This window comes from Octopus bimaculoides, chromosome 3 (assembly GCF_001194135.2).
Source record: "Octopus bimaculoides isolate UCB-OBI-ISO-001 chromosome 3, ASM119413v2, whole genome shotgun sequence".
In the NCBI taxonomy this organism is placed as follows: Eukaryota; Metazoa; Mollusca; class Cephalopoda; order Octopoda; family Octopodidae; genus Octopus; species Octopus bimaculoides.
In genome coordinates, this window is record NC_068983.1 from 3,667,349 (window position 1) to 3,680,057 (window position 12,709).

Sequence of the window (12,709 nt, forward strand, 5' to 3'; positions counted from 1 at the left end):
TGTACGTGAGACTGTGCGTACATCTCTTTGTCTGAGTGTGTATGTGTTGTTTTGATCGTCTTTGTGGTGTGTGTGTGTGTGAGAGCAACCGTATGTATGTGTGAGGGTGTGTACGTATGTGTGCGTATGTGTGTGTATGTATGTGTGCATCTGTGTGTGTGCGTGGGAGTGTTTTGTGTGAGTGTGGGAGTGTGTGTGTGTCGTTTTAAATACCTTGTGGTGTGTGTGTGTGTAAGCAAACGTATGTGTGTGATGGTTCATATGTATGTGTATGTCTATGTCTGTATGTGTGCGTGTGTGGCATGTGTATATGAGTATGTGTTATATATATATATATATATATATATATATATATATCATCAAAGAAGATACTTCAAGTATGTGTGTGTATGTATATATATATAAATACAAGAAGATACTACAATGATATGTTAATATATTAGGATACATTAAACACATAGTATGAGTGGCTCGCTAGTGTTTTATCAGTTTCAGATCAAAGCTGTGGCCATGCTGGGGCACCGCCGTTTTGCTACACTATTATTACTAAGAGCCTCCTCCTATATTATATATATATGTGTGTGTGTGTGTGTGTGTATACATGTCTGTTTCCCCCCCCCATCTCTCTCTCTCTATATATATATATATATACTCCAAGAGAGTTAGGAGTTGGAGGATTCAACCCACTAAGGGATATATATATATATATATATATATATATATATATATATATATATATATATATATATATATATATATATATATAATCAAATGAATAATAAACAGACGATGGCTAATTGTCAGTCCATTACTTGCTATAATGAGCTGATAATTGCCAATCGTCTGTCATTATGCATTTGATTATAATACGACTCGACGGACACCCTAGAGAATACCAACAACCTACAGTTCAACATAACGCATGCTTGGGACCAGCCCCTAGGCGCTAAATACTCATAGGGCCTTGGTTTTCTCTTGTGTATACAACCAGAATATACTACTTGATATTATCAATCATAGATCGGAACCACATGTTTATCTAACCCTAATTGGTGCATGTCTTTACAAGTACCCGATTCTACCCGAACCCTTTACTACACACATACGCGCGCGCATATTTTCATTCATCTACCCCCCTCCACCTCATTAGCTGCTAACCTTTGTAACAGAAATCTCGTTCTCATTTCATTCATGTCCCGACACACACACACATACACACTGATACAAACACACATTACAGGCACTTGCTGCGTAAAAATCCCGCCAAAATCAACTCTGGCCACTTTTAATCGGTTGTGAGATGAATCAAATAAAATACCAGTCGTATAATGGGGTAGGTTTAGAGACACTAACACCTGCCTCTGCCGGAGATGTGAGCTTGTGTCTCTGATAAAAATTATTTCTCATCATCAACAACAAGCGAACACACACACACACACGGGTAGAATGATAGACAGACAAACAGGTGGACAAATAGACAGACAGGCAGATAGACAAAGAGACAACAGACAGGCAGATAGACAAAGAGACAACAGACAGACAGGTAGATAGATATATTAATATATAGAGAGATGGAGACACACTTCTCAAGCGCTTACACAACTCTCTCTCTCTCTCTATCACACATTTTTTCATTCTCCCCCTCTAACATACACTCTTATTCTCTCTCTCTCTCCCTGTTTCTGACATTCACAGACATTCTCATTCTCTGTCCCCTCTCTTATACACATTCTCACACACGCTCTTCTCTCTCTCTCTCCTCCTACAACGACCATATTCTCATTCTGCCACCAATTTCTTAACAACTACAAATTTCCTCTGTCTAGTAAGTCTCATTTCTCTCTCTCTCTCATCTTTCTATCCCCCTCTCTCTCTATTCCAATGTCTTTCACCATTAACCTCTCCCCCTTCCTCTATTCCATATCTCCATTTCTCGAGTTGAGATTTTCTGCAAGAATTCTGTCGAACGAGACAATATTTCTGCCCAGACCTCCGAAGTACTTATTGCCTCAAGAAAACACTTCTCCCCCGTCTTTCTTATTCTTATCATCATCATCATCATCACCATTATTAACAACAATAACAATACTACCACTAATAATAATACAAATAAGAATAATAATTATAAATTCTTGCATTTCGGCTGGCAGAGTGAGAATCGTGATTTCAAGGTAAGTTTCTGGTATACCCTGACCTAAAAACTCTACTTCTTTCTTCTCTTATATCACTAAATGCTCTGTTCCATGTCTCAAAGACAGATTTTTCTTATTTAACCAACCTCAAAGATTATAAATGCTTCTAATACTCTTGGCGTCACCTATTCTTGGTTCCAGTTTTCCATTCATTCAAATATCTCATTATTAAAAAGGAAAAAAACAACATACGACAGATAATTAATAAAGAAACAACAGTGTGCCTTATTTTGTACAATATAGTGATGTCAGAAATTGAACTACGGCCATACTGGAACACAGGTTTCGAGGTTTTGATCTGTGGTAAACGAAACCAGTGCTTTAATTTATCCATTTCCATTGGATGACAAATTTTTGTTTTACAGATAGAAAAGGTAATTGAATTCACCAGTTTACACCATTCTTAGTTTTATAGTCACTGACTTCAAAGTTTCACAGGCACAAGTGCTACCCCTTATTATAAAAGCATAAACTACACACACGGAGTAATGTAAAAGTTGTAAAGTTTATTAGGATGTGTTATGTCTGTTTGTTATACTCTGAGTTTTGCCCTTAAACTGTTATTTATGACTGTTGAAAGAACAGCCCAGACCCGTGCGAAACGTAAAGTAAGACAAGTCAACGTTTAAATACGTATGTGAGTCTGAGCGTGTGTTGTATGCATGCATGCACACACACACACGCGCGCGCGCGCTGGTGGGAGGGGCAGAGTGAGAGATGGATAAAGATAAGGGGCTGGAGGTGGTCAGTGGTGTACAAAAGTTGCGTGGGAGTGAAATTATGTGGGTGGACGATGTTATAAATGAAGGATGGATGAAAAGAGCAAGTGGCTTGAGAGATAAAGATGCTATATATTATCATCATTGTTTTAACTTCCACTTTCCTATGCTAGCATGGGTCAGACAGAATTTGTTGAGGTGGATTTTCTATGGCTGGATGCCCTTCCTGTCACCAACCCTCAACTGTTTCCAAGCAAGGTAAATATTTCCCCATGGCCAGACATGTTTTTCATGGAAGACTGGAAACAGACTACACTTGTGTGAAAGTGATGCTTGCTTTACAACTGTCACATGATGTCAAGACAATGAAACACACACACATTCATATCTTCATTTAATGTCCCTTTATCCATGCTGGCATGAGTTGGACAGTCTGACAAGAAGACAAGCCAGAGGGCACTGCCATGTTCTATGTCTGCTTTGGCATAGTTTCTACAGCTGGATGCCCTTCAAATGCTAACCACTTTAAAGAGTGTACTGGGTGCTTTTTAAGTGGCACCAGCACTGGTGAGGTCACCAAGTAGCTGCAAGATAAGACCCACTCCCCTGAGTGGGGGTGTAGACTGGAGAGAAGAAACTCTAATAGAAGGATAGGAGCAGGTGAATAGATGGCTTTCCCACCTGGAAAATGAGGGAGAGAAAGAAAGAGATGTGAGTTTCAGGTAGATATTGTGAATATTAAACAGAATTAGAAGCTCACTGCGTGAAAACAGACAGATGATAAGAGCTAGAGAATGAGTTGGACACAGAGGATACCAGTTCGGTGTTGGGAGAAGAGGAGAAAATAGATGAGCCGTGGGGGGAAGGGTTGACAGCTCCTCAGTTCTGCTGAGATGGATGGATCTTTTCAAGTGCAGCATAACACCATCTTGGTCTCCTATCATCTCCTCTGAGGTTCAACATTTTTATATCTATATCTATATATATATATATATATATATAGAAATATATATAGATATACATGTATAAACATGTATAGAGCAGTCTTCTATCAATTCTCATCTGTTGAATCTACACACAGGCCTTTGGTTGGCACAGGAATATGGTAGGAAGACGTGGAACAGAGTGGTGAGAAAATATCTTCAGACCCTGGGCCTCACTGAGGAGATGACAAGGAACCAGGACCGATGGCAGTTTGCTGTGCTTGAGAAGACACATCAGGCTAAGTAAAATCATGGCCATCCATACTTACAAGCATGTCCTTTATGGCCATACCACACCCCCCCCCCTCCCAGCTGAGAGCTCCTTGTCTTGCAGGTGCCAGAACCACATAAAATGCACCCACACCAGTGGCATGTAAATAGCACCCAGCGTACTCTGGAAAGTGGTTGGCATGAAGAAGGACATCCAGTCATAGAAACCATGCCAAATCAGACAATGAGAGCCTGGTGCAGCTCTTTTGGCTGGCCAGTTCCTGTCAAACCATTTAACCTTTGCCCGTGTGGAAAGTGGACATTAATCAATGATAATGATCATCATCATTTTAACGTCTCTTTTTCCATGCATGGGTTGGACAGTTCAACAGGAACTGACAAGCAAGAGGGCAGCGCCAAGCTCCAATATATGCTTTGGCATGGTTTCTACGACTGGAAACCCTTCACGTCAACCACTTCACAAAAATGTACTGAGCACTCTTTCGTTTTTTTGCACCAACACTGGTGAGATCATCAGCTAATCCCAGGACTAGACCCCTCGACTGTGTGGGGTATAATATTGAGGGCTGTGTATATATATATGTATATATATATATATATATATATATATATATATATATATATATATATATATATTATATGGCAGGCCTCCAAACAGCTTCCATCTACAAAAACCCACTCACAAAGCATTAATTGGCCCAGGGATCACCATCATCATCATCACCATCATTTAACATCCATTTTCTATGCTGGCATAGTTTGGGGAGCTATCCAGACCCCAATTGTCTGTTGTAGCATGGTTTCTATGGCTAGATTCCCTTCCTATTGCCAACCACTCTACAAAGTGTACTGGGTGCAGAAGTTGTCTACTACTTCTAATGACCAGATAAGAGAGCAGAGGACCCTGTCAAAGGTTATCTTGATATCAACAAAAGCCAAGTACAGAGGTTTATTTTTGGCTGGATTCTTGTGCCGACAGCACGTAAAAAGCCCATCTGAGCATGGTCGATGCCAGCCCACCCTGCCCCAACTGGCTCCTGTGCCAGTAGCATGTAAAACACACCATCTGAACATGGCTGATGCCAGTGCCGCCTAACTGGCTCCCATGACGGTGGCACGTAAAAAAACACCCACTAGGCTCTCAGAGTGGTTGGCATTAGGAAGGGCATCCAGCTGTAGAAACCTTGCCAGATCAGATTGAAGCCTGGTGCAGCCGCTGGCTCTCCAGACTGCAATCAAACCGTCCAACCCATGCCAGCATGGAAAACGGACGTTAAACGATGGTGATGATGATGATGACTTCTCCTGTAGTTGCCTAACCAGGAATATAGCATTAGTCATGTTCCAGAACAAAATTTACAGAGGGTCCCGAGGGGTAAGACCAGATCTGAAATTACACAGTTGCAACACAGACTTCTTAACCACACAGCCAAGCTTTAAGAAAAGGAGAAAACTCAGATGATTTTGTATCAAAGGACTCAAAGAGTATCAGAAAGTCAGGCTTGGTGTGGGGGCATGTGCCTTTGCAAAGCGTTGCTGCATTCACCATTTGTTGGTATGTTCCCAGGTCCTCCAGGGTGACTCATCAAGCAGTCCCAGTCAGCCTCCTATCTCCACGAGATGCCTTCTCTTCTGCCATGACTGTGGCATGTGGTTGACCAACACAAACTGTCAACCCAATTGGATCCTCAGAGAAGAGAGAACATGGTAAGCAGGACCTAACTTGGAAAGTCGAGCAACATGGCCAAACAGTTTGAACTGGTGCTTCCAAATCATACAAGTAGCAGAATACATCACAGTTTCTGAGTAGAGTCATTGGTTGTCTGCAAAATTTGGCCAGTGGTACCCCATTAGGTGAACTCTTATACTGAGTGTCTGCCAGGGTACCTGGTTGTAGAAAATCTACACCAACCCCAGGCTTGGAAAAGTGGGGATTAAATGATGATTGTGTGTGAGTGTATATTAAGTGTAAGTATGGGTGTATGGTTAAGTTTCTTTCAAAGCCACATGGTTTTCAGTTCAATCTCACTGCCGTGGCACCTTAGGCAAGGGTCTTCTACTATATTCTTGTGCCAACCAAAGGCCTGTGTGTAGATTCAGCAAATGGGGATTGATAGAAGGTTGCTCTATACATGTTTATACATATATATATATATATATCATCCTCATTTAACATTCATCTTCCATGCATGCATGGACAGGATGGTCAACAGGAGCCGGCCAGGTAGAAGACCGCCCCAGGCTACTGTGTATTTTGGTAAGTTTTTTACGGCTGGATGCCTTTCCTAACACCGACCACTCTGCAAAGTGGACTTAGTGCTTTTTACCTGGCACAAGCAAGGGCGAGGTCAATTTTAGCGTGATTTTTACAGCTGGAAGCCCTTCCAAATGCCAACCACTTTACAATGTGGACTGGATGCTTTTTATGTGGCACCACCACTGGCAGGGTAACCAAGTAACTTGCAAGACAAGGAATTATGTGAATTATCCATCACCGTTGCTAATTTGGTCACCTAGGTAACAGATATAAAGATGTTGAACCTCTAAGAGGACATGACAAGAGGTCAAGACAAATTTTATGCTGTACTTGAGAAGATCCATCCATCTCACAGAATTGAGGCTCTGTCAAGCAATCCCCCACAACCCATCTTCTATTTCCTCCACTACCCCCAACACAGAACTGGTATCCTCTGTGTCCGTCCTGGCACTTTGCCACCATCTCTCTTCTGTTCTCTTTCTCTCTCCTAGTCTCTCTTTTCATCTTGCTCCACCTCTGATTGGTTGACCATGTATCTCCTCCTCCTCCACAGCGACACACCCATTACTGGCCTGGACCTTGATCACCCTTTCTCTCTCTCTCTCTCTCTCTCTGACAGAGTAAATATGTATTAAAGGAATCATAACTGGCTATGAAGGTCACAGAGAGTCCTAATTTGGTGGCATGTAAAAAGCACCATCTGAACATGGCCGATGCCAGTACCCCCTGATTGGCCCCCCTATAATTTGAACTCTGAATGTAGCGGCAGACGGAATGCCGCTAAGCATTTTGCCCAGCACGCTAACAATTCTGCCTTTTGGAATATAATGAATAATAAATGGCAAATATTCTTTTACTTGTTTCAGTCAGCTGACTGTGGCCATGCTGGGGCACCGCCTTTAGTCGAACAAATCAATCCCAGGGCTTATTCTCTGTAAGCCTAGTACTTATTTTGTTGGACTCTCTTGTCGAACAGCTAGCTTATGAGAACGTAAACACACCAACAGCGGTTGTCAAGTGATGGTGGATGGGGACAAACAGACACACACAAATATATATATATATGACAGGCTTCTTCCAGTTTCCGTCTACCAAATCCACTCGCAAGACTTTGGTTGGCCCGAGGTTATAGTAGAAGACACTTGCTCAAGGTGCCACGCAGTAGGACCGAACCCAGAACCATGTGGTTGGGAAGCAAGCTTCTTACAACACCACCACACCTGTGCCTATAGATATATATCTATATGTGTGTGTGTGTGTGTGTTACTAGACTACTCGTGACTCGTTGGGTCACCGGGAAACTCTGAGTTTCCCAACAACAGTTTTGCTTCGTGGGTTGGGAAGATTTGGCTGCTATTTCTTGCACGTCCTGCTACCACGTAACAGGTATTTCGGGTCCTTTATCGCAAATAGCTGTTACGTGGTAGCAAGGCATGCTAGAAATAGCAGTCAAATCTTTGGAGGAGAGATACGTTGAATGCACTCGAAAAAAAAAAAACTGTTTCACATTGAGGTTACGAATGGGTCTTTTATGAAATACTTACCGTATTTTTAAAGTCATTTTCACTTTAGAATATTTTTTAAATATGCCAAAATAAATTTTTGTAATGGTATTTCACTTGAAAATAATTTTATAAAACATTAAAATATTGTCTGTTTAAAGAAAACTAAAATATACATACTTACTGTGCAAAAAGCTTACATTTTTGAAATCATATTCACTTACAAATATTTCTAAATGATTAAAATAGTGTTTAACAAACGCGACAACAGAAATTGTAAAAGAAAAAAAAAAACCTTTTTATTTTTCGTTGTCAAATAGAAAGGTAAGAGTTTCTTCCCTTCCCAGATGAAGATTATTTTCGGAACATTTCCCCATTACGCACCGTTTTGGTTATTTAGACCCTGAAAATGTCTAATATCTTTAAACCTGCTTTACCGATTTACGCGGAAATGGTTTCATTCGATCCGTATTAACATTTCAGCTTATACTTAATTCATGGTATTTTCCCATTATGCGCCAGTTTCGCTGTTTAACATTACAAAAGCAAGCAACATTAGCTGCAAAAAGACACACTGTTAAACTCATTTAGTAGTAGCAGTAATTGTTATTGTTGTAATAGTCATGGTGATGGCTGTAGTAGTAGTAGTAGTAGTAGTAGTAGTAGCAGCAGTAGTGGTAGTATTAAAATAGTACTTTTATGTACTAACAATATCAATAATTATAATGATATTGACAAATATAGAGATAGCAAAGACACTATTAATAACATTAATAAAATATTAACGATATTAATGACAAAGAACGAAGAGAAAAAGGAAAGGGGGGAAGGAATTAGGTGGCAGTGGTGGGGTTGCAGAAATAAAAATAGTGAAAAATTAAAGGTAAAAAATAAACAGGTTATCTCATCCCAATTAAAAAATTGGTTTATCTGCCCCCACCGCCGCCGTTTTACGAAAGATAGCGGTACTTTTGGTTATCTCCCTCAACTCAGAAAATTGCTTAACCTTCAATAAAAAAAAAAAAATTTTTTAATTAAACATGGAAACTGAAAAACTAAACATTTTTATAACAGATCATACCATTCCTGAAAAAATTACACATCTTAATGAATCTGAATATTTTTATAACAAACCATACCATTCCTATTTAGGGGGCCAAAAGTCAACAATGTGTTGAAGTATTGCATCAAAAGGATCTTCTAACTCTTTTAATCCAGTCTCTTGTCGCCACATAAACTCGACTTTTTAGCAGAGATAACCCAATTTTTTGATGGGGGTGAGATAACTAAAAAGTACCAATAAATATATTAATTAATAAGAAAAGATCAATAAAGTATGCTACATGGCAGTGAAACATGGGTTATGACTGTGGAGGACGTGTGAAGGCTTGAAAGAAATGAAGGCAGGATACAGGGGAAAATGAAAATTCTGCCACAGAACCACTGATAGAATAAACGCAGAGAGTAAGATAGACAATCCAAACACTAGTTACAGAATACTTGATAAGTGGAAAGAAACACCAGAAAATACCAAGGGAGGATGGAGAGGAAAACTCAAAAGAGAAAAGTTTGAAAACGTAGAACAGAAGGGCAGAGCACCTCACGGGGGATTTGTACCCCATAAAGAATTAAATAACCAGAATAGCAACGGAAGCATTAACACATAAAGCATGGCGGGCCATGATCGTGGGCCAGGTAGATGCATTTAATTTATGTGCGTTTGTTGGGGTCTAATGTCATTCAAACGCTCGAATACCCCCCAGAATGCAAGAAGACTAATAGTTCAACTAATGACTTTTCAGATGATGTAAACTTGTCACCATTATATACTAACCCTAACTATTTTTTTGTTTGTTTTTATGTGTGCATAAGACCACGCTCCCCCTACAACTATGGCTGGGGTGAACTCCAGGTCAAGTTCCTATCAATAACAACACCCCTACCTTCTACTGAACACTAAACACTTTCTTCATTCACTTTAATCCAAAGAGGACCTAAGGTACGAACCCTGGTGAAACTGCAATGACATTATTGCAAGGTTGCATCTGCAACCGTGTGCAGTCGCTGCAGTGGAAACATATGTAAGGCATGGTAATATGTTGTAAATAATTAAAATGAATTATCAATGTGCAAATCTCCATTCTCCTTATAATAATTAGCTAGCTTAAAAGCTGCACGCTGTGCAGACTTTTAGGCTGGTTCTTGCAGAGGGCTTCTTGGGCCTGTGGCCCAAAACTAAAGGGAGCTAAAGAGCATGACTATAATACATCTAAATGACTATATGCCCCAGTGGTGTTTGATCAGAGGTTAAGGATGGATGAGAATTCTGTAATGCAATCATTCTATTGTTCCAGTCCCAAATTGAATTCCAACTGTTGGCCAATTTGTCCCAAAGTTCTTATCTCAATGTAAAATTCACGAAGCGAATATCATTTATCTTCCCCTTGATCTCTGATGTCATCTGACAAACGCCAACCAGGATGGCATGAATCAGCCAAGCTCCACCTGCTAGAAATAGCAACCCAAATGCTTTTAAATGAGATGCCAATACTGGATGTCCAAATGAAGAGCAGATTTTCAATCCCAGGATGGTCCTGATACCAAATAGATATATGTCTGTGTAGAGCAAATATAGACTGAGATACAGGGGTCCCGGACGGACAGACAATTTCCCTTTTATGAATATAGATGCAATTTTACAGAATCTATGCAGTCCTGTGTATCACACATGAAATTATCCAACAAGAAAATTTACCTATGTCTAATAACTTATTGTAGCCACTGGCATCGAATACAGACCGTTGTGTTAGCCAGCATCTGAAACTAAACTCAGAAGAAAGCTTTCATCTACTTGGACTCTATGTTGTACCACTGGACAGCTGTCTGTCTGCTAATATTGTTGATGGGCATGCAGCATGTTGCTAGCATTTCACATATAGAGTCCAGGATTATGTCAAAAAGTGTGAAGACCATCAATTGACTTTTTCCATAAATATATTTAAAAATTATTTGGAAATTATACAGAGAAACAAATGGTAGATTTGGACTGTCCCAAAAAAAATTCTGTATAGAGGATTTAAAAAAAAAAAAATTTTTTTGCATAATCATATCAATTCCATTATGCAGAAGACTGAATGAAAAAAATTTTTGTAAAAATTCATAAAAATAAAAAATATTATGAGGGGTTTTATTACATGCTCACATCATAATTCTGCCAATTGGGCATTCCACCAATTGTTTTTATTAAAGCTATGTTTAGTTGTGTGTCATTTATTTCAGTTAAAATAGCTTATTAATTCATCATTGTTTTTTAATATTAAATGCACATTCTGTTAATAACTGCTTTGGAGTATTTCATTTTCTAGATTACTGGATCATTAGTAATATATTTATGTTTTTCATCCACAAAATCCTGGGTTGCTATTTTTCACAAGGGTTTTTGTGGTTTCTTTACATTATATGTGTGTATCTATAGCAATTGCAGCTTCGAAGATATTTGTTAGCCATTCAAAGAAAACAAAAAAAACCCATTAGATTCATTTCAACATTTAATTTTCAAAAACAATTGCAGAGTGGAAGATGTTTGTAAGCCATTCAATTACACACAAAAAGCCATTAGATTCACTTCAACATTTAAATTTAATTTGTGTCAAAATATTTTCATCACTCTGAAACCGCGACCTGTTTGCTGACAAAACTTCATGCTGCATAGATCGCCTTCCACACTGCAATTGTTTTTGTTTCAGCACATGATCTCAGATCAAGTCACTTGCTATGCAAGTACATCTCCCTAATTTAATTTTCATTTGTGTCAGAATTTTCGTTGCTTGACCGGTATCACAGACAAACTTTATCCAGGACAGACACTAGCTGACAGACGAAATGCCGCTAAGCATTGCACCCGGTGTGCTAATGTTTCTTATTTCTTTATTGCCCACAGGGGACTAAACATAGAGGGGACAAACAAGGACAGATAAAAGGATTAAATCGATTACATCGACCCCGGTGCATAACTGGTACTTATTTTAATTGATCCCGAAAGGAGGAAAGGCAAAGTTGACCTTGGCGGAATTTGAAATCAGAACATAGCGACAAACGAAATACTTCTAAGCATTTTTACTTGACGTGCTAACGATTCTTTTCTACTCTAGGCACAAGGCCCAAAATTTGGTGGGGAGAGGGCCAGTTGATTAGATTGACGCCAGTACGCAATTGGTACTTAATTTATTGACCCCAAAAGGATGGAAGGCAAAGTCGACCTCGGTGGAATTTGAACTCAGAACATAGTGGCAGAGAGAGAGAGAGAGAGAGAGACAGGAGTGGTTGTGTGGTAAGTAGCTTGCTTACCAACCACATGGTTCCGGGTTCAGTTCCACTGCATGGCACCTTCGGCAAGAGTCGTCTACTCTAGCCTCACACTGACCGCAGCCTTGTGAGTGGATTTGGTAGACAGAAACTGAAGGAAGCCCGACGTATATGTGTATATGTATGTGTGTCTGTGTTTGTCTCCACCAACATCGCTTGACAACCGATGCTGGTGTGTTTACGTCCCGGTAACTTAGCGGTTCAACAAAAGAGAGAGATAGTCTAAGTACTAGGCTTACAAAGAATAAGTTCTGGGGTCGATTTGCTTGACTAAAGGAGGTGCTCCAGCATGGCCGCAGTCAAATGACTGAAACAAATAAAAGAATATATATATATATATACATACACACACATATAACAGGTTTACCATCTGTGATGCCTTCACTTGAAATTACTGGAGGAAAAGCAGTGACGTTAATTCTCTAAAATTCACAAATCCTGGAATTTATTGGTGGGGAAT

At 39.6% G+C, this 12,709-nt stretch overlaps 2 protein-coding genes across 10 annotated transcripts in view; one reads left to right on the forward strand and one right to left on the reverse strand.

The window, feature by feature from the left end:
• LOC106883744 (zinc finger protein Pegasus) overlaps positions 1 to 12,709 on the forward strand; it is a 103,549-nt gene that overhangs the window by 73,067 nt on the left and 17,773 nt on the right. Inside the window, exon 1 of one of the 2 annotated variants that reach the window (XM_014923691.2) lies at positions 1,695 to 2,171. The exons of the other annotated variant lie outside the window; for it this stretch is intronic. The gene's annotated coding sequence lies outside the window, so the exon portion shown is untranslated. Of the gene's footprint in view, positions 1 to 1,694; positions 2,172 to 12,709 lie in introns of those variants that run through there. 2 annotated transcript variants of the gene reach the window in all.
• LOC106875516 (uncharacterized protein RP689) overlaps positions 1 to 12,709 on the reverse strand; it is a 33,609-nt gene that overhangs the window by 13,275 nt on the left and 7,625 nt on the right. The window contains exon 1 of one of the 8 annotated variants that reach the window (XM_014923699.2): positions 8,085 to 8,187. The exons of 6 other annotated variants lie outside the window; for them this stretch is intronic. The gene's annotated coding sequence lies outside the window, so the exon portion shown is untranslated. Of the gene's footprint in view, positions 1 to 8,068; positions 8,188 to 12,709 lie in introns of those variants that run through there. One more of the 8 variants, XM_014923694.2, reaches the window with a different exon arrangement.